The sequence below is a fragment of the Papio anubis genome, chromosome 17 (assembly GCF_008728515.1).
Source record: "Papio anubis isolate 15944 chromosome 17, Panubis1.0, whole genome shotgun sequence".
NCBI classification, from domain to species: Eukaryota; Metazoa; Chordata; class Mammalia; order Primates; family Cercopithecidae; genus Papio; species Papio anubis.
The window spans coordinates 13,274,442-13,300,927 of NC_044992.1; the positions used below are offsets into that span (position 1 = coordinate 13,274,442).

The following is a 26,486-nucleotide window of genomic DNA, read 5'->3' on the forward strand; positions in this document are numbered from 1 at the left end:
TTGCCTTCAGGGAGGGATGAATGCCTGGGATTTCAGATTTGATCCAAGTTCAATGTGTCTGGCCCAAGGTTATTTTTGATTCAAGGCCACCGTGTCCTGGTTTCTATCAACACTGAAATAAACACTGCTTTGCAATCTGCGCCTTTTATTAATGGTGTGACTCACTTAATGAGGGCTTTGCTGTCTCACATCAATCTTCCTTGTAGAAGAGGCCCATCAAGGAATTGCAGACAGTTGCCAGCCTGGATCTACTCTGCGTCAGCATTTGGCAAGTTCAGCCACCCTGCAAACACCTTCTTGTTTCAGAAGAGGGGAAAGAGTGAAACTTCAAGGTTCAAGATCAGCACCATACACACACACACACACACACACACACACACACACACACACACCCCATCATACATTTAAAAGCCTATTTTATTGGGTTTATGTGGACATTGTTGTTGTTGTTGTTTTAAGTTCCAGGCAGCCAAGCAGCCATGGGTGGATTACTCTTAAAACCTGATCATAAAATATTGTCCAAATGGGCAAAGGCACTAATCAAAACTGTGGAAGGAAAGGTTTGAATTAAGGAAAACGTTCAATGAGACACAAGGGATTTTTCATTGCAAAATTTCTCTAATTTTGTATCCCAGGCTGACCCACAAAGGAACAAAATATTCTGCCTTGATGACAACATGCGATTTAGTGTAGTCTGTATCACAGAATGGCCACAGCTTGAAGATGACAGCATGGTTTCCCCAGAGCCTGGAGCAGAACTTGTAGTTTTGTCTACACACAATGACCCATTGACCATTTTTTTCTGAGGAATTGCTTTTTTTTGTTATGTGAACAAGCCATGCCCAATCTGCTAGTTCTTAGGTCTGTTTTTTGTCACTGTCCACATAGAGTTCTTGGAAAACAATACAGGCTAACCCCAAGTTTGGTTGTGAATTTCTTCCATAATAACCCACACTTCTTGTTTTACATGCAAGGTTGCTTGCGGTGTCCTTCTCTCCTTGCCCTTCCTATGAGTCACCCGTTTAGGTTGGGAGCTTCTAGATAACGAGGCCCCTTCCAGGACCAGCATCTTTCCCTTTTCCAACTGTACAGTCCTGCCTGGACTGAAGAAGGAAATGTAAATCAAGGAAAGTTTTCATAAGCATTGCAATAAAGGGAAGGGTGCTATTTAAATATGAGATTATACAATAGATATAACATAGAGTAACACATAAGAATCGCCTGGGCAGCCCTCTAACTCACCTTTTCAGGATGGCAATTCTGACCTCATAAGAAACATGTAGGGAGTCCCCTTGTAGATTCTATTGTTTCTAGGTTGGGGGATGCTGGAAGTGCAGGGATGCTGAGAAGCTCAAAGGGATTGCTTCATTTAGAGGACTCTCTTTGGCTGCTATGCAGAGGTGGAACTGCAGGGCATCTGTGTGGTTCTGAGTTGGGGGTTTCCACAAAACAGTCATTCTCCTCCTCCCCACCCCTGTCCCTAGCCATAAGGAGTGGCAGTGCCTGAGAAGAAGACATGTGGAAATCATAACTGGCCTTGCTAGAACACTTGGGCCAGAAGCCAGGTGCCAGCAAAGGCAATGGAGGCAGGATAGAGGATTCTCTCCAAAGCAGGATTCCTTATTGCAACAGGCAGTGGCCACTACAGCAGTTGGCCAGATAGAGAGAAGAACTGCAGAGAAGAATTCATCCTGCCAGAATGCCAGAATGAATTGCTGAAGCATCACCCACCCTATCTCGCTATTTGGCTTCTGAACTGGTAACTAATCACCCAGATTAAGAGCTGAGAGGAAGACTGTGGAAAGGAAGGGGACAAATATAAGACATGGACACTGTTGAGGGAGTCAAAGAAAATGAAAAGAAAGGAAAGGAAGTAGTGCACTCAATAAGTAGAGAAGGAATTAGGGAAAATGGTCAGAAACAGTCAGAATGTGGGTGTGTTGGCTGCCATTACCAGCCTTAACAACACCCACAAGAGAGAGATGACCTCCAGTTTACAATGGGATGGGCTGCAAGCCCTTGGAAGGGAACACAGCTTTTCCAGGAGAAACATTTTCTGCTTGTAGTCTTCAATTTTAGTAGACTGAGAGTTTAGTAACCCTTACAGGGCTAAAAACAAACAAACAAACAAACAAACAAACAAAAGCCAATTTATCCTAAACTCTAAACTGCAGCAGTTTTAAGTAATGACTTGAAGTCCTGGAATTAGCAAGATATAAAACTTTGGCCCCAAATCTCTGCTCAAAAATCTTTCATTAAGGGATCCTTAGCAGATGACATGTTCTGGCCTGGAAGGAATGGGGAGATTACCCAAGATTATCCCCAAAGCCTGTTGTTTTAGACAACTTCAAGGTCACTATTGAGAAGAGGGTTGCATAGAGCACAGAGTTCAGTTTGGAAACTATACGGAAACAAGATCTTTGGTAGTACTTACTTACACATGCAACTGATGGGAAGCAAATAAACAGGAAATCTACTAAATTATTAAGGGAATTGTATCCAAATAAATCACAAGCTTACCCTCAAAAGCCAGTATTCATTCAACCCCTAAGCAACTCCCAGGCCCTCAAAACTGCACCAGCAGGAAGAGAGCGAATAAAGTGCACAACCCCCAAGAAGATCAACCCTTCCAAAGCCCACCACAGATGTGACCACCAAGGACAATGAGCAAGGAACAGAGGCTGAGGCTGCAGGATGGGACTACCAAGGCATCTACCTGCCTGCCAGGTAGGAGGGTCTTTGCTGTGGCTACTTCATGGCACGGCTCATTGCTATAGATCCACTTGGAGGGAAGGACAGAATTAGGATCACACACTAGCCACTGCTCAGTAACCATTGTGTGTTTCCAATTCTTTTTCACCAAGAATACATTTTTGTTTTGGTCCTCATATTTCTCCTTCACTGATATAGATTAGATATGGAAGGTCAGGAAATGTGTGTTTGGGGTTAGACACTGATTGATGAGGAGCCATAGCAGACATGGAGAAGATTGCTCATCATCCTGTAATCATGGAGTTTGAGTTGAGTGCCCTAACTAGATAGGACTTGGGACTGTCTCCCTGTGGGAGAGGAATATGCCAAATGAATGGAACAAATGCACCTGGATATTCAGGTGGTCAGAAGGGCAGAAGGACAGAGACAACTAATTGACCTCAATATCTATTTTCTTCTATCCCAGAAATAAATGTCTAGCTGAACAGATGGCTGGTTAGAGTGAAGAATATGCTTCATGGTCTCCCTCACATTGTGACCATGTAACTAAGTTCTAGTCAATTATATATAAGCCAATGTGGTATATGCACCTTCTGGGAAGATTCCTTAATAGGAGGGTCCAACCTCTTCTTTAGACTTTCTTCCTTCATGCTGGATGGGAGAAGATGTGATGGATGGTGCTGCAACAGCCATTTTGTTACTTAGGAATGCAAGTGAAAACAAGATGGACATCCTGATGACTGTGAAACTAAACTTCCATAGCAGCTCCAGACTGCCTAATGATTTTTTTAATGAAAGAAAAAAAATCAATTGAATTTGTAAAAGTCATTATTTTTTTCCCCTTGGCCCTTACAAACTTAATATAACTATAATACATGTATAACCTAAAAGTACCCAAAGAAATATTGCAATCAACTAGTAGATGGATCACAATAAAGAATCCTCACATAGAAAACTATGATACGAAAGAATTAACAGTAGGTGTGAAAACTATTAAAGTCAAACATAAAGTCTAAATAATTCCCCAGATAAGGCTGTAAAAGTAATTAATGAATAAAGTTTTATGATGTAAAGTAATGATTATCATTTAAAAAGTTAAAGGTATATTCAATCTTACTGATCATTACAATGTTACTGCTGACTTACCATGTGCCAGGCACTGTTGTAAATGCATCCTGCATTATGTCATTTTATTTTCATAATAACCCTATGATATTATTATGCCCACTTTCAAGATGGGGCAGCTGAAGCACAGACAAGGTAAATCCTTTGATCACTGCCCTATATTATCTGCCAACCAAAACCTAGGAGATGGCAGGGCAAAGTAAGAAGTTAAATAAGAGTACTAATGCCTTCATTTTATATAAAGAGGACTCATGAGTGTTTCACACTTGTTATTGCCAATTAGGTTATCGACGGCAATGAAGCAAAACAGAATGTATCTGTTCTAAGTCACTAGAGGAAAAGGTGTTTATGAAAAGGAATAACAGCCCATACAACAAAAAATTAAAAATAAAGGAAAAATAAGAAAACATTAAAAATAAAGCACAAAACAAGATAAAAGAAATAAAAGAAAAAATAACGCTCATTACATTAAATGTATAGCTGGCCCTCTGTGTCTACAGGTTTCACAACTGGAAGTTCAACCAACCTCATATTTAAAATATTCAGACATAAACAATAAAGAATAATAATACAATAATTAAAAGGATATAAATAAAAATAATAGAGTATAAGAAAAATGTACATAGCATTTACATTATATTAGATATTATAAGTAATGTAGAAATGATTTTAAGGACACAGTAGGATGTGTGTGGGTGATATGCAAATACTATGCCATTTCTTATAAGGGACTTGAGCATGCTTGGATTTTGGCATCCTGGGGGACCTGGAACCAATCCCCCACTGGTATAGAGGATTGACAGTAAATGCTTTAACTACTCTATTGAAGGGTGAAGTCCTATAAGTTTAGGCAAAATATAAAATACAGCAGTGAAATAAATCTACTGTAAATAAGGACCAGAAACTAACCCACGTATTTAGTATATGCTAAAAAAGATATTTTAAGTCAATTGATACATGATCGTATGATTGTATTAGTCTGTTTTCACACTGCTGACAAAGTTATACCTGAAACTGGGCAATTTACAAAAGAAAGAGGTTTACTGGACTTACAGTTCCACATGTCTGGGGAGGCCTCATAATGATGGTGGAAGGCAAGGAGGAGCAAGTCACATCTTACGTGGATGGCAGCTGGCAAAGAGAGAGCTTGTACAGGGAAACTCCCATTTTTAAAACCATCAGATCTCATGAGACTCATTCACTATCATGAGAACAGTGCAGGAAAGACCCACCCCCATACTTCAGTCACCTCCCATTGGATTCCTCCTATGACATGTGGGAATTGTCAGAGTTACAATTCAAGATGAGATTTGGGTGGGGACACAGCCAAACCATATCAATGATGTAATTAGCCAAATAGTAGCTTATCTATCATTAACTGCAAGAATTAAGTTCCTACACCAAAATGAAGTCTAAGTGAATCATAGGTAAAAACATTTAAAAAGCAACCTAAAAAATCATAAAAGTATCTTTAAATACTTTAGAGCAAGTATGGTCTTAATATACATATAAGAGTGAAGGTAAAAGCATAAATGAAAAGATATGTGACACAATAGAGCCATTTATGAAAACACACAATAAGCAAATCAAGATAGAAGAAATTGGGGCAAAAATAGCAATATTGAAGGCAGGAAAATAGATTAAACACAAGATATATAACATCCAAAAATCATAAAAGATAAGCAACAAACTAAAATAAAAAGAGAAAAGAGTTTGAACATACAATTTACAAAATAACCATATTTTATTTTTCTAATTTTTTTACAATTTTTTAATAGAGACAAGATCTCACTATGTTGCCTAGGCTGGTCTCAAACTCCTGGGTTCAAGCAATACACCCACCTAGGCCTCCCTAAGTGCTGAGATTACAGGAGTGAGCCACTGCTCCCAGCTACTAACCATATTTAAAGCATGATACTGCTCAAATTCTAATAGCAATTTTCATTAGTAACCATAAAAAGAAATACATTTTCCAATGTTTTTCTTTTTTTCCCACAGAGATCCGAGTTGTTTCTTTAAATAAACAACAATTTTCCAATGTTGACAAAGATATGGGAAAAAAATACATCTATATAGCGTTTCTGAGGGTGTTAGTTCAACTTTGGAAAAGTATTTTGGCAAAATGTATAAATATATCAAACCTTTAAAAATGCTCGCCTGTTTTTACCCAAAAATTTTGCTTCTAATTGTTTGTACTTTTTAAATAATTGGACTAAAGATTTAACTATAAGAATGTTCAATCAGGAGTTCGAGACCAGCCTGGTCAACATAGTGAAACCCCGTCTCCACTAAAAATACAAAAATTAGTGAGGTGTGGTGGTGGGAGCCTGTAATCCCAGCTACTTGGGAGGCTGAGGCAGGAGAATTGCTTGAATCTGGGAGGCAGAGGTTGCAGTGAGCTGAGACCACACCATTGCACTCCAGCCTGGGTGACAGAGTAAGACTCTGTCTCAAAAATACATATTTTATAATATATATTTACATATATATTATATTACATATTTACATATATTATATATTTATATATTGTATAACATTCATATATATTATATATTTATATAATATATAATTTTATAATATATATATTTTATATATATTATATAAATGTATATATATATATTTTCACTGAATTGTAAATAGTGATTACCTCTGGGTTGAATGATCAAATTATGGACAATATACTGCAATTTATTTTCCTTTGTGTTTTTCTGTGTATTTTGATTTTTCTGTGTGTATTTTTTTATAATATGAGTATATGTTAAGTATTAGATTAATAAGGATTTTAAATATTCTATTTAGTTCTTAAGATCAAACTGAAGGTCTTTTATGTCCCAAAATAAATTAATCATCTCAGTCTCCTAAGTTCATGTTTTCTTTAATATTTTATCTTGGAACCCACAAGCCAGAAAGCTGAGGATTATGCTCATCTCCACCTCTGTCTGGGCTACCTCAAGATTTCCTAAGACCCACATTCCATTCGTTTCGTTTCCATTCACATCTGACATCCTTCTCGCCATACCCTTGGTATATAATAAGCTGATTTGTGGTTGGAAAGATCCCTTAGGTGATGCTGTCTGTTCCAATAACTGCTTAGATCCTTTCTGTCTTCCTCTCACACCAAGGGTGGACCTACCAGCTCAGCATTTCACCTGCGGCTTCCCACTCCCAGCTGCGTCATGGTGATCTGTCAAGTCTCAGAGCCACGGAATTTTAGAATGAAAAAGAACGTATGGATTATCTTACTCTGCCCCTAAATTCTCTCAAAAGAAGAAACTGGACGTCAGAGATGCAAAGTGACTCCCCAACCTCACAGCTAATTCCTGTCTGGAGCCCAGTCTCCCCTAGTCTTCACCACCTCAAACCTCAGATTCATTCATTTCTTAGCAGAAGCCAGGCATTCTTGTCTGGCCTCTTGCAGCTCCAACAACAAAGGGGTTTGCACAATAAAAACGCTGGTAAGATCTGGGGTGCAAACTCTGGCTTTTAGCTGAACTTGCTACGTGGCTGCAGCTGAGCCTTAAAGCAATCTGGTCTTGGCTGCCCTCTTAACTCAAATTTGCAAAGTGAAGTAATAAAGTATAACAGAAGCTTCCTTTGATTTAAGGCTGCTGGGGGAGAGAGCCTTGAGTTAAGAACGGAGATCCGAGTTGTTTATTTAAATAAATGAATGGAACTTTAACTGAACAGCTAATAAACAAATCCACAAGGTCATGCCAGGCTCCCTGGGACCCGAGGTGTTGGGTCTGAAATCCAGCCAAAGAGACCAAGGCATCACTTTGGCCTCCCAGAGGTCTCCAGTGGTCTCAAGGGTCCCAGTGGGGCCTTGGGTTTGGAATGGCTTCTGAAAAGCCAGGCCTGGGGCAGGAGGGGTGCTAGCAGTAAGGGGGAGCTTTATTTTACCCTCTAGAAGGAGGCGCAGCCCAGGGACACTGCCAGCTGGGAAAACCAGTGCCCCACAGCACTGAGGTCCACCCAGCTCCTCTTCTCAGACCACAGATTTTCATTTTAATTTTTTAATTTTTTAACCCTTTAGATATGATTTATAATTTAGGTTTGCATATGGACGTCCTACTGGCAAGTTGACTTTAGAATGATTCCCGGCCCTATCAGGGAACTTTCTCCTTGAAACCTCTAATCCCACTCCCCATCTATGTAGAAGCATCTTCCTTCTTTTCTCTCCCTCTTATGTTTCAAGATCCTGTCCAGGGGCAATGTCCTTCATGTTGCATTTGCTTAACAACCCAAAGTGAACTTTGTCTCTTCTGCTCCCCTGAAGGACGTGGTTGGCCCTTAGGACTCTGGCTGCCATTGTAATGAGCTTTCTCCTATGGTAGAGATCTAGGCACAATTTTCTTTTCCCTGTATGCTTTGCCCTTAATAAATGTTCAGTAAAAAGATATAATCAAATAAAGAAAACCTAAGCATGTGGCAAAGAGCAGTTGTCATCAAAGGTGCCCGGAGGGAGGTAGAGATGCGTTACCACTTTCTGGGACATTATGGTCTGTCTACACTCACAAAATGAGTGCTAGTTGTTGCTTTGTTTTGTTTTTGGCAAGTTAGGTGCACTTCAGGGCTTTCTTCCACTGCTTCTGTCTTCCAAAGCAAGCTGGGGAGCCCTGGTTGACGTAACAACTGCTTATGACCTTCCCTTGCGGTCATTTTTACAAAAGCAGTTTTACTAATAGGCTGTTTACAGTCATTTTCCTTTCACAGCTGGCCCCGGAGTGAAATGAAAACAACAACAACAAAATTATACCCAGGGATTTATCAATTTTTCTCCCTTATAAACTGTTAGTGCATCTCAGCAGGAGAAGTTGACAATCCCCAATTTATAACTGCGTTCAGCAGGATTTGTCTGCCCAGATTGACTCACAACGTGGAAAAAGCCCAGATCCCTCCAGGGGAGCTGCTGCCCCTTGCTGAGCCTGGCAGCCTCATTGCTGGGTCTGTGATGTGGCCAGGGGGCTGCAGCTCGCGGGGCATCAGAGCTGTGCAGGGAGAAATGGAGACACCTTCTCAAAGTGTCTTTATGAAGATTCCAAATGGGCAGAGGGGCTTTATTCCTCCTGCATATATTTACTTAAGTTTCTTTTTAATATTTCCAAGGGGGAAAAAAAAACCCCACGATCATGACATTTAGCATGCAAGAAGTAGGGGACAGCCCAACAGCGGTACCTAAAATTCCAAGCTAGAAGAAGACAGTGAAGGGACGAGACACAGACAAGCAGGAAGGAAAAAAGTAAGAGGCAACAACTCAGATTTCTTCACTTATCAAAGGGGGAAGAAAGACATAGCCAAACCCCATTTGGTGGTATGTGGGAGGAGCTACCCAGATAAGCCATTGCTTTAAGGTTATGGTGAGTGGAAGGAAGGAGTTTATGCGAAGGATCATTTCATCCTTTCCATATACACTTGGTTGAATAATCAAGCCCATAGTTGTGATTCCCTTTAATGTTGCCTTTGCTTAACAACCTTGGAACCCGCAAGCCAGAAAGCTGAGGATTATGCTCATCTCCACCTCTGCCTGGGCACCTCAAGATCTCCTAATACCCACATTCCATTTGTTTCACTTCCGTTCTCATCTGACATTCTTCTCACCGTACTCTTGGTATATAATAAGCTGATTTGTGGTTGGAAAGATCCCTTAGGTGATGCTGTCTGTTCCAATAACTGCTTAGATACTTTCGGTCTTCCTCTCACACCAAGGGTGGACCTACCAGCTCAGCATTTCACCTGCGGCTTCCCAGGGAGCCTGGCATGACCTTGTGGATTTGTTTATTAGCTGTTCTGTTAAAATTCCATTCATTTATTTAAATAAACAACTTGGATCTCTGTTCCTACCTCAAGGCTGTCTCCCACAGCAGCCTTAAATCAAAGAATTTAATGGTACTTTTTTTCATTTATTTAATTTTTTATTCACTTACTCATTCATCCAAACTGAGAGTCAACTAAAAGCTGGAAAAGTCATAAAACAATCTCAGCTTCATGCAGCTTTCAATCTAGTGGTAGACATGGACTTAAATAAATTATTCTACTAATGAGCTGTATAATACAGGGTATCAAATCTAGACTCAGTTTACCTAGCCTAAGTAAGAAGAACATCCCTGCTGAGGTTCCATAGAATCTGAAACCTAAATGGTGAAACAAGCCAGAAAAAGAGACAGAAACACAGATGATACATGGAAAAAGGAAAATGTGAAAAATTCTAAGCTTGAAAGAAGCTTGTTGAGTTTGAGAAACAGCAAAAAGGCCAAAACAATCAGAGGGTATAAACAAAGGAAAAGATGGCTTCAGAGTTAGCAGAGGATGGATCATCAGTCCCCTGCAGTCCACACTGAAGCTAAGGAAGGTTCTCCTTAAAAATGAGAGAAGTTATTGGAAAGTTTTAAAGGATGGCAAGACACGATCAGCTATGCATATTAGGAAGATTATTCTACCTGATCTATGGAAAATGAATTAAAGAGGAAAAAAAAAGACCAGTAGAAGCTTAGTATGGCCTTCTAGGTGAGGAAATGGTAGTTTATTTTAGGATCCCACCTTGGGCTAAGGTGATCGCAATGGAGATGAAGAGGATGGAGAGTCAAGATGGTTTTATTTTCTGTTTTTTGTGTTTTTTAAAAAAATAGAATTGACAAGACTTGCTGACGGAAGGGATGCGCTTCTTCTGGCATGACCAACCAAGTAGATGAAGGTGTTACTTCCTCTAATCAGCACCTATTTCCCACTTCCACAAACTCACTTGTACCTGATGAGTTACGTGAAGCTTCTGTCTCTCCAGTCTCACCTTCAACCCACCATTCACCTCTCTATCATCACCCCTAATCCCAGCCTCTCCACTTATCAGCTCTGTGCCTTTGGCAAGATATTTAGTACCATGAGCTTAAGAGTCCTCATCTGTAAAATGCAGGACAGTCAAGAGAATTAAATGAGATCGTATCTGTAGAGCCCATGGAACACAGAAGGCATTCAATAAATGCATGTTTATTTCCTTCCTGCTTCCCCTTCTTAGCCCTGTCCTTCGAGATCTTGAATTTGGTATTTCACGTTCCCAAATATAACCTTTTAGCTGGCTCCTTCTCTCATTCTCCATCCCGCACAAGTTTGTTCTTCCACCTCATCCAGATAAATATTCACATATTAACTCCATCCATCTAGCTAATTCCATTTTCCATGTCTGTTCTACTCAACTTTCAGTGCTTGTTTTTGACCTCATGATTATTTACAACCTGTGTGTACAATGACTTCCCTGTTCCCTGGCGGGAGACCACAGTACAGTGACTGAAGTTGGGGACAGAGGTTGTGTGCTTAGGAAATAAAAAGATGTTGTGGGTCAAAGCCAGGGCAGACAAGGATGCTGTCTGCTGCTAGAGTCAATTCAGAAGCTAAAAACCAGAGCCAGGCAAGCTGTTAAGTGAGTGGAGGCAGACATAACCTGCCAGAGATAAGGCGTCTTGAAATGAAAGCAAAGGCCTGCCTCAGACAGGAAACCTCTCATTCCCTTCTCTGTCACTGTTGCGGCTGGATCCAACCATGGCCTTCCTCCTCAGCTTCACTAACTGCATTCCTGGGATCATGGACTCATACCTGTAGCCTCTGCTGACATTAGCACACCAGACAGCAGGTTTCATGCAGGCATGCAGTCAGGCTTCTAATAGAGACATCCAACCCGCACTTGCTTGCCTTTGAGAGTGCTAATGTCTCCTCTCCTTCCCAGCATTAAAAATATTTTAAATTAAGCAGGAAGTTGAAACGAGTTTATCTCTCAGTGTCCTTCCAGTTCTAGGAGTTTTTGTGTTCAACAGAATGAGCTTGATTTTACTTCATTTGAAATATGTTTATTGAATAAATAGTAGTTGCATATGGTAAAATAAAAACAGCTGAAAGGACTGTGTGCTAAACGCCTTCACTTACCTTCCTCATATGCAATTGCTGTAACAAGTTACGTGTGTGTGTATGAGTGTGAACGTATCCAGAAATATTTTAACCATTTAAAAGCAGAAGTGGCTGAGCACTTGTCCCCTTCACTTGTATTTTCAATCATGAAGCCCCCAATGCTTTGGTCTGATTGTTTGTGTCCCTCCAAAATTCATATGTTGAAATCCTAACCATCACAGTTATAATGTCAGGAAGTGATGCCTTTGGGAAGGTGTTTAGGTCATAAGGGCAGAGTTTTCATGAATGAGATCAGTGCCCTTATAAAAGAGGCTCAAGAGAGATCTCTCATTCCTTCCACCATGTGAGGCTACAATGAGAAGATGTCCATCTCTGAATAATGGACCATTACTAGACACTGAGTTTGCTTCTACCTTGATCTTGGACTTTCTAGTCTCCAGAACTGTGAGAAATAAATCTTTGTTGTTTACAAGCATCCAGTTTATGGAATTGTGTTAAAGTAGCCTAAACAGACTAAGACACCCACTCTTTCCCAACCCCCATTTATAGAATAAATCTATTGTTATTTTGTGTTCTCATCAGGCGAAGTACAGACTTCCATTACAGTGTCTATAATGCTTTTCTGCCTACATGTCTTACTTCCCATATGAAAAAATATGAACAAAATAATAAAATTAATCCAAAGAAAGTAAAAGACAGAAATTATAAGGATAATAGCAGGAATTAATGATATAGAAAACAGCCCACTAAAACTGTTTGCAAAACAGTAATCTGCAAAAGAGTTTTTAAACACTAATCTGCAAAACCAAAGTCCATTCCTTGTAAAGACCAATGGACTAGATAAGTCTTTGGTAGGTCTGACTAAGGGGAAAAGAAAGACAAAAGTAAGACATACTATAAAAAAAAAAAAGAAAGAAAAAAGAAAATGTGATATTATGCCAGCTACACAGGAGGCTTATGAATTGTGAGGCTATATTGTACCACTTTATGCCAACAAATGTGAAACTCTAGGTGAAATAAATGACTTCCTTCCTAGGAAAACAGAAATTATTCAAGAAAAAGTATAAAGCCTGAATATACTAATAACCATACAAAAAAACAAGAAAGAAATCACAGATTTGCCACTAAAGACTCTGGACCCATGAGTCTGTTCAAGGAACAGACAATTTCATGTCATATAGCTTATTCTACAGCATAACAAAAGATAGAAAATTTCTCCACTCAATCTACAAAAATAGTACATTTTAAAAAGTAGGCTAGTATCACATACATAGATTGAAAAGTTTTAAATGAATTCACATATCAAATCCAACCATTTAATAATAGAATGCCAGAATAACTTATCTTATTTACCACTGAGCAATCCACTAAGAAAATTCACCACATAGGCTGATTAAAAGAGAAAAAATATATGCTAAACCTAAAAGATTCCACAGGAAACATCTTGCTTAATGGTGAAATATTAGAGTAAGTCTTACCACTTAGGAACAAGACAAGGCTCTCCATTATCATGGCCACTGCAGATATTAGCCAATGTAATAAGACAAGAAAAAAAAAGAGTTTTAACTATTGCAAAGGATGGTCTTGACTGTCTAATTTTTATAATTCTCTACCAAGGAAATCTGAGAGAAGTCATTTAAGACAAACTATTATAATAAATAAGATAACTCAACAAAATGGCCAAATAGAAAAAGCAACATATCAAAACCATTTATTTTTGTGTTCAGGAAAATAAAAAATATAGAGAATAGTAATAAAACAAATATGTACATATCCCTACAATGTGCAAGATGTAGCTCTAAGTGTTTCACATAGGTTAACCAATTTTGTCCTCACAACCACCCTAGGAGTAAAGTATCATTATTGTCACCACGTTCAGAGGGGGGGAACTAAATCATAGCAAAGTAAAGCAATTTGCCTGGGATCATGCAGCAAATAAGTGGCAGAGCCATAGTATGAACTGAGGGAGTCTGATCACAGGTTTCATGCTGTGGAAATGAATGCCGAATGAAGGCCTTATTTTTAAGTTTTCTGAAAAATACAAGAAGAATTTCTGTCAGATTAGCAAAAATGTTTCAAATTATATAAAATCAAGTGATGTGATCATTGAAGGATTCAGAGTCTCCCCTATGCTGTTACTTGAACTATAAACAGATGAAACTTTTCTGAAGGCAATTTATAGATCTGCCAAAATTGAAAATAAAGTAGAAATTTTACATCTTTGTGTATAAGATTACTTATTACAAAATTGTTGAAAATAACCTAAAATAGACCACAGGAAAGGTCCTTCAGTAGGGTAGTCTTGAAATGGAGCATTCTATATCTTTGCTATGTAATATTGTGGAGCTGTGAAAAGGAATATGACATGGAAAAATCTCCAAGACATATTTTCAGATGAACAAAGCAAACTGTAGGACAATATGCATACTATGGCCCTAACTGTGTTTTTTAGAGACCTAATATATACCCGTATGTGTAAGTATGCACAGCAAAGGGACTGAAAAACATGATCCAACCTGTTGACAGCAATGACTTCTGGGAAAATGATTGAGATACTGACAGAGATAAATGGGGGCTATCATGGCTTTTGCTAAACAGTTTCATATTGTTTGAATCTCACATAAAAGGGATATATTTATAAATTTAAATGTTTGTTATTAAAAAGGAAAAAAGTAGAAAATGAAATATTACTTTCAAAACCAGAGTAAAAAAGTTTTTGGCAGGATGGCAGCAGGCAGGATTCCTTTGACTAAAGAATGCATGTGGGCACGAATACAAATTTTCCTAGCTTTTGTAAAAGGAGTGAGTCTTCTCTATTATGAGCCAATAATGAAAAAAACAAAAAAAAAGAGGATTGAGTGTCTTGGAGATAAGATAGCTTGGGGCTGGGTGTGGTGGCTAATACCTGTAATGCCAGAACTTTGGGAGGCCGAGGTGGGTGGACCACGAGGTCAGGAGATCGAGACCATCCTGGCCAACATGGTGAAACTCCATCTCTACTAAAAATACAAAAATTAACTGGGCGTGGTGGCACATGCCTGTAATCCCAGCTACTCAGGAGGCTGAGGCAGGAGAATCGCTTGAACCAGGGAGTCAGAGGTTGCAGTGAGCTGAGATTGCGCCACTGCACTCCAGCCTGGTGACAGAGCAAGACTCCGTCTCAAAAAAAAAAAAAAAAAAAAAAGAAGATGAAGAAGAAAAAAGATAGTTTGGAAATGTTCATTCCTTTGACCACTTCTACCAATACTTAATAAAATAAGGGGAACAAATTCTGTCCTACCTTATTCTCACACAGAAGAATGTGAGAAGCCCTGGAAAGAGAATTAACTTGCCCATCTTATAAGAATGGGGAACAGAGTACGCTTCATATAGGTCGGCAAGACGAATAAGAATTGTAGACTTGCAAATGGAGAGCCCTCTAGCCTTCCTCTAGAGAAGTGATTCAAATACAAATTTGAAAAAGAAGTGATTCAATGCTGTGCCTCAGAAGATACTGGAAAGCTGAAAGTATAAGACTATGTGTTTGTGTTGGTGGGGAGAGACTGGCATTCCAGGAGACTGGTCATTTTAAATATAGCATCACTCATAGCTTGTCAAAAGAGCTGCAGAAAATGCTATCTCTGCTTCCAGGCTTCAGCAACACAGTGCCATGTCAGGTCAGGGGACAACAGTTAGTATTCAGGAGGAGGCAACGGTAGCAGTGAAAAAAGTAGAAGACAAAGAAATGAGTGCATAGCTTGGTGGTTAGTGGTGTAGGCTCTGGGAACATTTGCCTGGTGCTTAACCCTGGCTCCACACCCCAAAAGTTCTGTGACCTTGGGCAAATCATATAATTTTTACCCAGTTTACTTACTTGTAAAATGGTGATAAAACAATAGTAATTATTTTTGCATAGTTTTTTTGTGAGTAATAGATGAAATAATCTTGTAAAACCCTTAGCAGAATGTCTGGAACATAGTATATATTCAACATATATTAGGTATTATTAATAATAACACTATGTACAAAAATAGGAAGAATAAAGAAGACCTACTATTTGATAGCACAACAGGGTAATTATAGGTGATAACAACTTAATTGTGCATTAAAAAATAACTAAAAGAGTATAATTTGATTATTTATAACAAAGGGTAAATTCTTAAAAGGATGGACACCCCATTCTCCATGATGTGATTATCACACACTGCATGCCTATATCAAAATATCTCATGTGCCCCCTCAGTATATAAATCTAATGTATATCCGTAAAAACTAAAAATAAAAATTTAAAATAATATTAATAATATGATCATCATATTAAATATCAATAATTTAATAATATGATATTTAATATGATTATTTACTTTGGCTGGCTCAGGCACAGTGAAGCTCCACTTGTAATCCAGAACAGGGAGGAGGCTAGGCAGGTGGATCAACTGAGAGGTCAGGAGATCAGAATATCCCTGGCCAACATAGGTGAAACAAATAAAAAATACAAAATTTAGTTGGGTGTGGTGGTGCACCTGTGGTCAACTACTCGGGAGGCTGAGGGCATGAAGAATCCAGCAGACCAGGTGAGTTGCGTGAGCTGGATTGCACCGCCCTCCATGGTGAGACTCTGTCGAGAAAGGAAGGAGGAAGGAAGGAAAAGGGAAGAGGAAGGAAGGAAGGAAGGAAGGGAAGGAAGGAAGGAGGAGGAAGAAGAAAGAAAGAGAGCAGAAAGAAGAGAAAGAGAAAGAAAGAAAGAAATATGATCACTTTAAGGACTAGAAATGACACCACTTTTGGAATTTGGAATTTGGTCTCTAACTATTGATCATTTTTGCTTATTTGTAGGGCATATTCCAGTGCTCCTGGAGAAGTACATGCATATTAGTGGTGACCTGGAAGATGCTTGCCAGCTGGGTACAACCTCAAGCTGTAGCGTCCAGTCCAGTCCAGTAGCCACTAGTGGCAGGAGTTACTGATAAGGTGATCCATGGCTAGTCCAATGTGAGATGTGCTGTTGGCATCAAATACACTCTGGATAATGAAGACTTCATATGAAAGAAAAGAATGTAAAACATCTCAACAATTTTCATATTATTTACATGTTGAAATGATAATATGTTAAATACATTGGGCTAAATAGAATATATTACTAAAATTACTTTCGTCTGCCTCGTTTTAAATTGTTTAAGTGGCTACCAGAAAGTGTTTAATTATGTTTTCATTGGACAGTGCTGGGTTACTGTCCTGTTGAATTCTCCGGGTCTTGTTATATCCTGTCCTGATATACCTATATTTCTTATTAAATGCATCTTCAGCATTTTTGAAACATTTTTGTATATATTTCCTTATGTTTCTGGGAAGATAGGTGAGAAGACATAATCTTCTGCATTACAAAGATAGAGAAACTGAATATTAAAGTGATTCATCCAAAGACTTTCTCCAACTAACACATACCTATGTGGAAAAAATAAATAAATAGAACAGAAGGCCTCATCATAGAAAGTAGCAGTCTTCCGCTACCTCCTTGTTCCCTTCCTTGGAGGCAAACTCTATACATGTATGCATACTTTTTTTGTAGGGCTATTGGTTTTCTCAGTGTTACCCACATAGCTCCTATTGATGCTGAACATTTTATTTCAAGATATTTTATGGTATAACACCTGCCTTCACCAGAACAACTCATAGTCCATCAAAGTGGTGGCAGATTTTGGAATACTTCAGTCATCTAAGCATAGTCTCCAGCTTATAATAAGAACTTAGGATTATTTTCAGAATAAACGTGGAATAACTATTGAGAAAGTGACAAATATCCAACAACAGGTCTCTTTTTCCATACTGAGATCTTTTGTGGGCACCATAGCTACCCTAAGGTTTGCTGCACAGAGTAATAAAAGCATGAATGTCCCTGTCAGAGTCAGGATTTTTCCAACTATTTGAATCAGGGATTCTTTTTGGAAAAAAAAAAAATATATATATATATATATATATATATATATGGCCTTTCTAAAGTCCAGCATCAATATATCAAAGGTAAAAAGAACCAAAGATCATATAGCACCTATAATATTAACTACAGGAAAGATTAACTTGTGAGTGGACAAGCTGTTTCTGTAAAGACCTAGATAGTAAGTGTTTTAGGTTTTGTGGGCCAAACAGTACCTGTTGCAACTACTCAACTCTACTGTTGTTGCACAAACATGGGCGTAGATAATACATAAATGAATGAAATGAGCATGGCTGTGTTCCAATAAAACTTTATTTACCAAAACAGTCAGAGGGCCAGTTTTGCCCAACAACAGTAGTTTGCAAACCCTTGGATGAAAGTTTCCAGCTGAAATCACAACCAAACGACAAAATACCTATAAAATTTGCAGAAGAAAAGGAAATGCATATTAACATTCAGTGGCATTCTTCATAAACTCCAGTAACACGGGAATATCATGGAAGAAGGAAGGCAGGATAAACCAAGATTGAGAGAAGATGCCTGGATTTCTAAGATGCAATGTTGATAGTGTGATGGCAGCATTGGTGAGGGGCATCATGGTAGGATTGACTTGAGATGTTTGGTGGAGAAGGGAGACAAAAGGTAACCAGAGGAGGCTGACAAGCCTGATGTAAGATTTTTTTCCCCCTCCACCATGGAGAAGACGTGTATATATTTAACAGGAATGATTAAACCATCAGGGAAACTAGAGACCAAGGTATCATAAAGAGGTGGAAAGGTTTGCCTGCACAAGGAGAAGTATTTTTTATTTTAAGAGAGGAATGAGAGTTGAGTTGTCCCCAGTCCCTCAGTTACAATTTGTTTCTATTTTTAAAGCTTTCATGGCACATTGATCTTTGCCATTTCCCTCCTACATCACCTTCAGCCTTGCATCTTCACCTGTATGTTGGCCTTTCATTCTTGAGGGAAAGGGACCATGTCAATCATCTTTCCATCTTTGTACTTGGTGACCTCCAAAGAGAAGGTGCTCAATATCACTTTCACTGGAATTACAGATGAGAAACAAGGAAGCATCATGTTCTAGACTGTATTACAGTATCAGGCCTATAGGGCTGCTTTATTCCAAGGATTTATCTTTAGGTTAAATTAAAAGCCATCTTAACTTAAGAGGTCACCCGTCAAGATGCTGGCCTACCAAGTGACCAGATGAGCATGAAATAGAGCAGACACCAGTTATCCATTCTGAGCATCTGCAGTTAAAGTATAAATGGAGATGGCCAATTTTCCTGAATAGAGCTGGGTTTGTGTTCAAGATAAATGGCCAGGCAAGGTGGGGTTTGGTGATGAATGAATTGGGATTAGCATTGCAAGCATGATGGAGAAAAACTTTCTATTCCCAACATTGAAAATCATTACTCTTGGTGAACGTCTGCCGCAATTAATCAATACCCTCCTGTGTTTGCTCAGGGAATATTGTTTGGACCTCAGTTTGAGCACTGATTTGAGTCTACCTTCTTGATCCATAGACGCATAAAGTCTGTCTTTTCACTGGCCTGTCATCCCTTTGAGAACAGGAATTATTTTAATTCATGTTTGTATCACAGTGGAAACTCCAAAATTTCCCTATAGCACCACACACACACATGCACACACACATATATGTGCATGTGTGTGCTATATAGAAATATATGTATTTCTATAATATAAATATAAATATAAATACATATATTTCTATATAGAATATAGAAATACATATATTTCTATATAGAATATAGAAATAAATAAAAGCAGTGCTATATAGAAGTACACACACATATGTGCATGCGTGTGTGTGTGTGTGTGCATGTGTGTGTGTGTATTTCTTTATAGCACTGGTTTGGGGAGTGGCAATCTATGGTTTGGGGAATGACCAGATGTTATAAGAAAAGTATCTGACCTGTGTTTGCATTACAGACTCATTTTTACTTAGATTTTATGTTTTTTTAGGTAGCTTTAGGTAGTAGATGATGGAAGAGTAGTAAATCTCTGGTGAGGCATCAATGCACCAGAAGAGTCCCTAAAATGCCTTGACAATAATTGGTCTAATTGATTATGTTGACATTTTGCTTGAATTTCTTTAAAATGTTAGGTGAATGGAGGAAATGTTCATCCAACCCAGCTTTATCTTGTGAAGAGTTGCTGTGCTTACAAGACAATTTTAATCAGTTCTGACAACCATTCCCTTCTAAGGATTGTGGATTCTATTTACAAGGGCCTGTCTTGGACGTTGCTGAGCATGGGTATATAGCTTAGGATTGAGTGTTCGGGCATGGCTGAGTCACTTAGCACAATAGAGGGAAGAGGCATCACGGTGCATGCCATGGACTGAATTCATGTTGAAGCTCTAACCCCCAGTGTGACTGCATTTGGAGATGGGGTGACTAAGGAGGTAATTAAGTTTAAATGGATCATAAGGGTGGGGCCCTGATCTGACAGGATTAGCATCCTCTAAGAATGCAAACTAGGGACCACTGATGGGCAGAAAGAAAGTGTACACATATCCCCTAAAAAATACACATACACACATACACACACATCTATCCTCTGGTGACATGATTAAAAATGGATTTCTAAGGGCAGAAACATATAAAGAACATTTAAATCTATTTCTGGGCTGAGCACGGTGGCTCACACCTATAATCCAGCACTTTGGGAGGCCTGGACGGGCGGATCACCTGAGGTCAAGAGTTCAAGACCAGCTTGGCCAGCATGGTGAAACCTCATCTCCACTAAAAATACAAAAATTAGCCTGGTATGGTGGTGGGTGGCTGTAGTCCCAGCTCCTCGGGAGGCTGATGCAGGAGAATTACTTGAACCCGGGAGGCGGAGGTTGCAGTGAGCCAAGATCACACCACTGCACTCCAGCCTGGGTGACAGAGCAAGACTCCATCTCAAAATATATATATATATTTCTGGCAAGATGTACAATGTAATCCACCTGCTGCACACACAGTGACCAGAAACACAAAGATTTGTGCTCCCAGTGTAGTGTGAAAGGGCAGAGTTGATGCAGAGAAGTAACAACTCAGCCAGGAACTACATTTCCCAGCCTCCTTGCATCTAGGTGGGTCTGTATGGCTAGTTATTGCAAATAGACTCCGGGTGAAGTAAGGTATGACTTTGCAGAATGAAGATATACAGTGCCAGATGCTTGATCCTTTAGGTCAGAGGTAGACAAACATTTTATGAAGGGCTAATAATACATATTTGTAGGCTTTCCAGGCCATACAGTCTCTATTGCAAGTAATACTCAACTTTGCCATTTTAGCAAAAAATCATCCATAGAAAACATATAAACAGGCCAGGCGCAGTGGCTCACACCTGTAATCCCAGCACTTTGGGAGGCTGAGGTGGGCAGATCACTTGAGGGCAGGAGTTCAAGACCAGCATGGCCAACATGGTGAAAGCCTGTCTCTACTAAAAATACAAAAAATATGAGCCGGGTGTGGTAGCGGGTGCCTGTATTCCCAGCTACTCAGGAGGCTGAGGCAGGGGAACTGCTTGAACCAGGGAGGTGGAGGTTGCGGTGAGCCGAGATCACGCCAGTGCACTCCAGTCTGGGCCACAGAGTGAGACTCTGTCTCAAAAAAAAAAAAGTAAAAACAAATAAGCATGGCTGTGTTTCAAAAACACTACTTATAGATATTGAAATTTGAATTTCATTTAATTTTCACATGTCGCAAACTATTCTTCCTTTTATTTTTTCAACCCCTGAAAAATATGAAAAACACTCTTAGCCCAGAAGCTACACAACAACTGGCAGTGGGCTGAATTTGGTTGGTGGGCGTTAGTTTGCTGATCTTGCTCTAGGTGCTGTCTTTTGTCACACTCTATCACAGTACCTGATACCAAAGATCTTCTGGAGGACTCTGAGGACCCAGGACACAGTGAGATGACAAGACGGAAGGATAGTCACCCAGGTAAGCCACTCAAGAGAACTGCCAAGGAAGGAAGATCTTTGAGTGAGCAAGAAACAACCCTTTATTTTTGTTTAGCCACTGAGATTTGGGGGTTGTTACAGGAGGTCATGTTGCTTATCCTAATACCTCCCCTTTGCCATCTCTTGCCTCAATGAAAGATTCAATCAATTCTACATTGTTCACTAGGCTTTGTGGGGCAGAAGGGAATGGCGGATACCTGGGCTATAATAATTTGTGTTAATTACTTCCTACATCAAAGTATTCTTGATACAGTTGAGAGTCTTTGGGAATGAGAAGACCATACTGAATCTTGCCTGGACTGCATCCAAAGGCTTTCTCTTCTATTTCAAACTTATCTCCAATGAATATATACTAACACCTCATTTATCCAAACAATTCCCCCACCTCCTTGACTACCTGCTGTAGTTATTGGAAATTCATTGCATTTTTTTCCTCTGCTACATCCATATCTCTTCCTCCATAAATGAGCAGATTGTATCATTTTCTATGAATCTATGGTTTGTTTTCCCCAGTCAGTTCCTTTCTTAATTTGTCATCAGTCTCCTCATTTCCTTAAAACACCTTTGCATCACCATGAATGTTTTCTCCCTTTTTCACTCTCTCCCTTGCAGAGAAGGAGGCCCCCTACCCGCTGGAGAAGTGGATTTCATTCTGTCTCCTTCCCCACACAACCTCGACAGCACCTTTAACCCCTCCACGTCTTTGTTGCTGTTGTTTGTTTTGAGACCAGTTCTCATTCTGCACCCAGGCTGGAGTGCAGTGGCACAATCATGGCTCACTATAGCCTTAACCTCCCAGACCCAAGCTATCTTCCCATCTTACCTTCCCAAGTAGCTGGGACCACCGGCATGCGCCACCATGCCTGGGTAATTTTTATGTGTTTTGTAAAGATAAGGTCTCTCTATGTTGCCCAGGCTAGTCTCAAACTCCTGGCCTCATGAAATCTGCCCACCTCAGTCTCCCAATGTGCTGAGATGACAGGAGGCGTGAACCACTGCACCCTGCTTAACCCTTCCACTTCTAATTGATTCTTTCCTTCTGCCTTCAATAATGTTATGAGCATTCCTATCTTTAAAGTGGAAAAACTCTACTAACTTCTCAAACCTACGACTTTTCAGAGATTAGGATTTTTGACCCAATGCTTGGTACACAGCCACCCTTTTTCATGTACTGCTGTTTTATTTTGCTTCCAATTATCAGTCTTACACCACTGTTGCAGATCTTGAGGTCACAGACAACTTCTTGGCTGGCAAATCAGTGGTCTTTCCTAACTGTTGAATCCATCAGAACTCTGCAGTACTTGACATCTCAAAATACCATGTACCTTAGGTCTGGGGTAGTACAACTTATGTACAACCTCAGAGATCCTGTATGAAGTTACTCATTAGTCATTGATTCCCTGTATTTAACAGGCCCAGAAGAAATGCTATATTAGACACGAACTTGAGTATTGATTCAGGCAAGAGTGAAAGAGAAGTCTGTGTGGATTGTGGATTGCTAGGGTCATCAGTCATACAGCATGCATGTACGTGCTCTTGTTAATTAAAGTGATGTAGACGTTTAGCCACCTCTGACAAGGCCAACTGCTTCAGAAAGTAGAGGATAAAAATGGTTGAGAGCAGCAGAAATTCCAGATATAAGGAAAAGAACAAAGTAACTTATCAATATACTGCTGTCATAGTATTTACATATTATTAGATTAAATCAAATGAAATAACCAATATTCGACATTTTTGGACTACAAAAACGGCAATTGGTCATATGGTTCAATTTATTATAGAAAGTACCTGTTTATTCTCATAGGCTGCATTTAAAGATCTGAAACTTACTCATACTTTATTTCTAGAGCTTAGCATACAATGGGGTCAAGGCACGTTGAGCTGACTCAGAATTCAGTTCATTCATAATGTTCATAATGTACACCAGAAAATTTGGATTCAAGTCAGCTCTGCCACCATGGTCCGTGCCAACTTAGATAAGTCACCTTCATCTGAGCCAGCTTTTCTCATCTGCAAAATAAGGGTTTCTGCACTGTGTTCCTCAAACATTTTTTGTAAGGCTCAAATAGCATTGTATATATGGCAGCATTGTGTGAACTCTAAAAAGCTATATATCTTTACATATCTTATATCTAGGATGCCTTCACTATAGATACTTAAAAACTAACATTTAAATGAGAATGAACTACCGTTGTGGCTATGTTTTCCTATTTCATGGATGAATAACAGGAACTTACAAGGAACGTAGCTCAGTTCCCTCACACCTGTGATGTAGAACCACTCCTGGATCATGAATCTCCTGCTTACACCCTTTTTCTCTCCAAATTTTCCAGACCATGGCCTATTGTAGTTGACCCTTGAACAATGTAGGGAATAGGGTCACCACCCATCCCCAGCACAGTTGAAAATCCACCTATAACTTCTGACTCTCCCAAAACTTAACCACTAATACCCTACTGTTGACTGGACATCTTACTGATAACACAGTTGATTAACACATTTTTCATATGTTATATGTATTTTATACTGTATTCTTACAATAAATTAAGCTAGAGAAAAGAAAACATTATTAAGAAAACTGTATGGAAAATATATTTACTATTCATTAAATGGAAGTTTACCAACATAAGTGTCTCATCCTTGCTGTCTTCGTGTTGAGTAGACTGAGAAGGAGGAGGAAGAGAGTAGTTGGTCTTGCTGTTTTGGGGGTGGCAGAGTCAGAAGAGGTAGAGGAGGTGGAAGGGGAGGTAGGAGAATTGCACTTGGTGTAATTTTCATTGAAAAAAATCTGTGTATAAGTGGAAATCCGTGCTGTTCTAGAGTCAACTGTAGTTACTCCTTTTTCAGGTAGGGCTTTTAAAAAATTGCACTAGTTTTATGTTCACCTGAAAACTTTTTGGCCCTAAATAGCTTACAGGTAATACTTTTGGCATTGAAATATTCCATCATCAGCTCTCTAAGCCTAAGGATGCTTCCATTTACTACTTGGAGCTTTGCTCATGCCTTCTGCCCACCAAAGCACAGATCCGTTCCAGTCTCCAGTTTGCAGAAGATCTCCTGGGCCTTTTCTGCTGCCTAGTCAAAAGCTTTTTGACTCAGTTCCAAATAATCCTTTCACCTTCATTTTATTAAAAGTATTTTATCATATTACAACCTTTCAAGAAGACATGAACTGCAACAGGGAAATAAATAGAGCTAATCTATTTTATATCATCAAAGTCCTTAAATGATGAAGATATGAAATATCAATTTTTCTTTTTCTTCCTGTTCATCATTGTGCAGAAAGATTATTGAGGCTAATTGAAGCCTGTTTCATTTTTCTGCTACTGAATGTGGGTTTTCGCTGAAGTGGAATGAAACATATCATATATGAAGGGAGATTACTTTTACAAATTAAACCAATGTATCTTACTGAGTTCTATTTCCAGAAATGTGACCTTATTATACTTCATAATTAAAAATGAGAGCAATAAAGACATGCTAGCCAGTATGCCTTCTAAAAATGCCTGCCAGATTTGAATTAAGTTTGGTCTTGACCACTAAAATGTCACAAGGTACCCATACCCTGTGGGGATCTGTGATGAAAAGCTCCTCATTGCAGCAGTTATTCCTGGCCACTCCAGGTGAGATGCCAGCCTCCCTGTGTTCTTAGTATATAAAAGGTTTTGGGGTATTCTTATTGGTGTTATTAAAGAAGGAAGAGGGGGATACTCAATATGGCTGCCTCCAAGATGAGAGAAAAGGGAGGGAGAGACAGAGAAAGGAAGGAAGACTTGAAATCTTCATTTATTTAAAAGAGAAAGAATGGGTTGAAAAACAGAGACAAGAAACCAGAGGGCAAGGGTGTAGGTGAGCTGGTGCAGAGAAAAGCTGACTTGGCAGAAAGAGTCAAGTAGAAGAGTGAGAATATCATGGATTATCTCATCCAAGGGAGAGAGAAGTCATGCTATGAAGTTCTAAGGAAGGAAATCGAACATTTTTAGAACATCAGGAAAGAGGCTGGAAAGGGCAGAGTTGAGAGGATAAAGAAAAGGACTAAAGTCTTTAAAATAGAAAAAGTTTGTTCAAATTTGTCAACTAAGCTGGACAATGCCAAACTCTTAACTCCATTGTTTCTTCTGGAACAGCTTCCCCTCATAGTTAAAATCCTGAGAATTATAATTATAAAAAAAAAAAAGAAAACTGTGCATTCAGGACAGTAGACCTTAGACTGCTAGTGTGCATACCTTAAAGCCAAGGAGGGGCTTAGATAGTGAAATGTAAGAGGAAAGCTCTGTGTTTCTAAGTCAAGTCTCTCGTCTTAAGCCCCCGATGATTAAGAGTCTGGAACATGTTATCTCCAGTCTTCATTTATAGTTTCTCCTGGTAGGGGTAGTTGAAATGCCTTTACTCCTCTCTGTCCAGCTGGACTTGATCCCAGCCAAAGTCATCAAATGCTCTGGTGTCTCAAAAAACAATTTGTATTGAGAATCCCATACGCCAGCACCTTTCTTATTTCACTCTGCAGTATAACATGCATTGGTCACATATTTTTTTTTTTTTATCATTTTTTTTCTTTAGACAGAATCTCACTCTGTCACCCGGGCTGGAGTGCAGTGGCCCAATCTCAGCTCACTGCAACCTCCGCCTCCCGGGTTCAAGTGATTCTCCTGCCTCAGCCTCCCGAGTAGCTGGGATTACAAGTGCCCGCCACTACACCCAGCTAATTTTTTGTATTTTTAGTAGAGAAGGGGTTTCAGCCTGTTAGCCAGGCTGGTCTCATACTCCTGACCTAGTGATTCACCCACCTTGGCCTCCCAAAGTGCTGGGATTACAGGTGTGAGCCACCACGCCCGGCCACATTGGTCATATTTTAAAATATCA

General features: G+C 39.3%; 1 long non-coding RNA gene across 4 annotated transcripts in view; it reads right to left on the reverse strand.

Annotated features, from left to right (window-relative positions):
• Window positions 1-17,938: 17,938 nt before the first annotated feature.
• The window catches only part of LOC103878657, a 63,980-nt gene continuing 55,432 nt past the window's right edge, over window positions 17,939-26,486 (reverse strand). For all 4 annotated transcript variants that reach the window (XR_004179348.1, XR_004179351.1, XR_004179350.1 and 1 more), the window contains 3 exons: window positions 21,526-21,621; window positions 18,564-18,687; window positions 17,939-18,059 (listed from right to left, as the gene is read on the reverse strand). This is a non-coding gene — a long non-coding RNA (uncharacterized LOC103878657). The remainder of the gene's footprint in view (window positions 18,060-18,563; window positions 18,688-21,525; window positions 21,622-26,486) is intronic.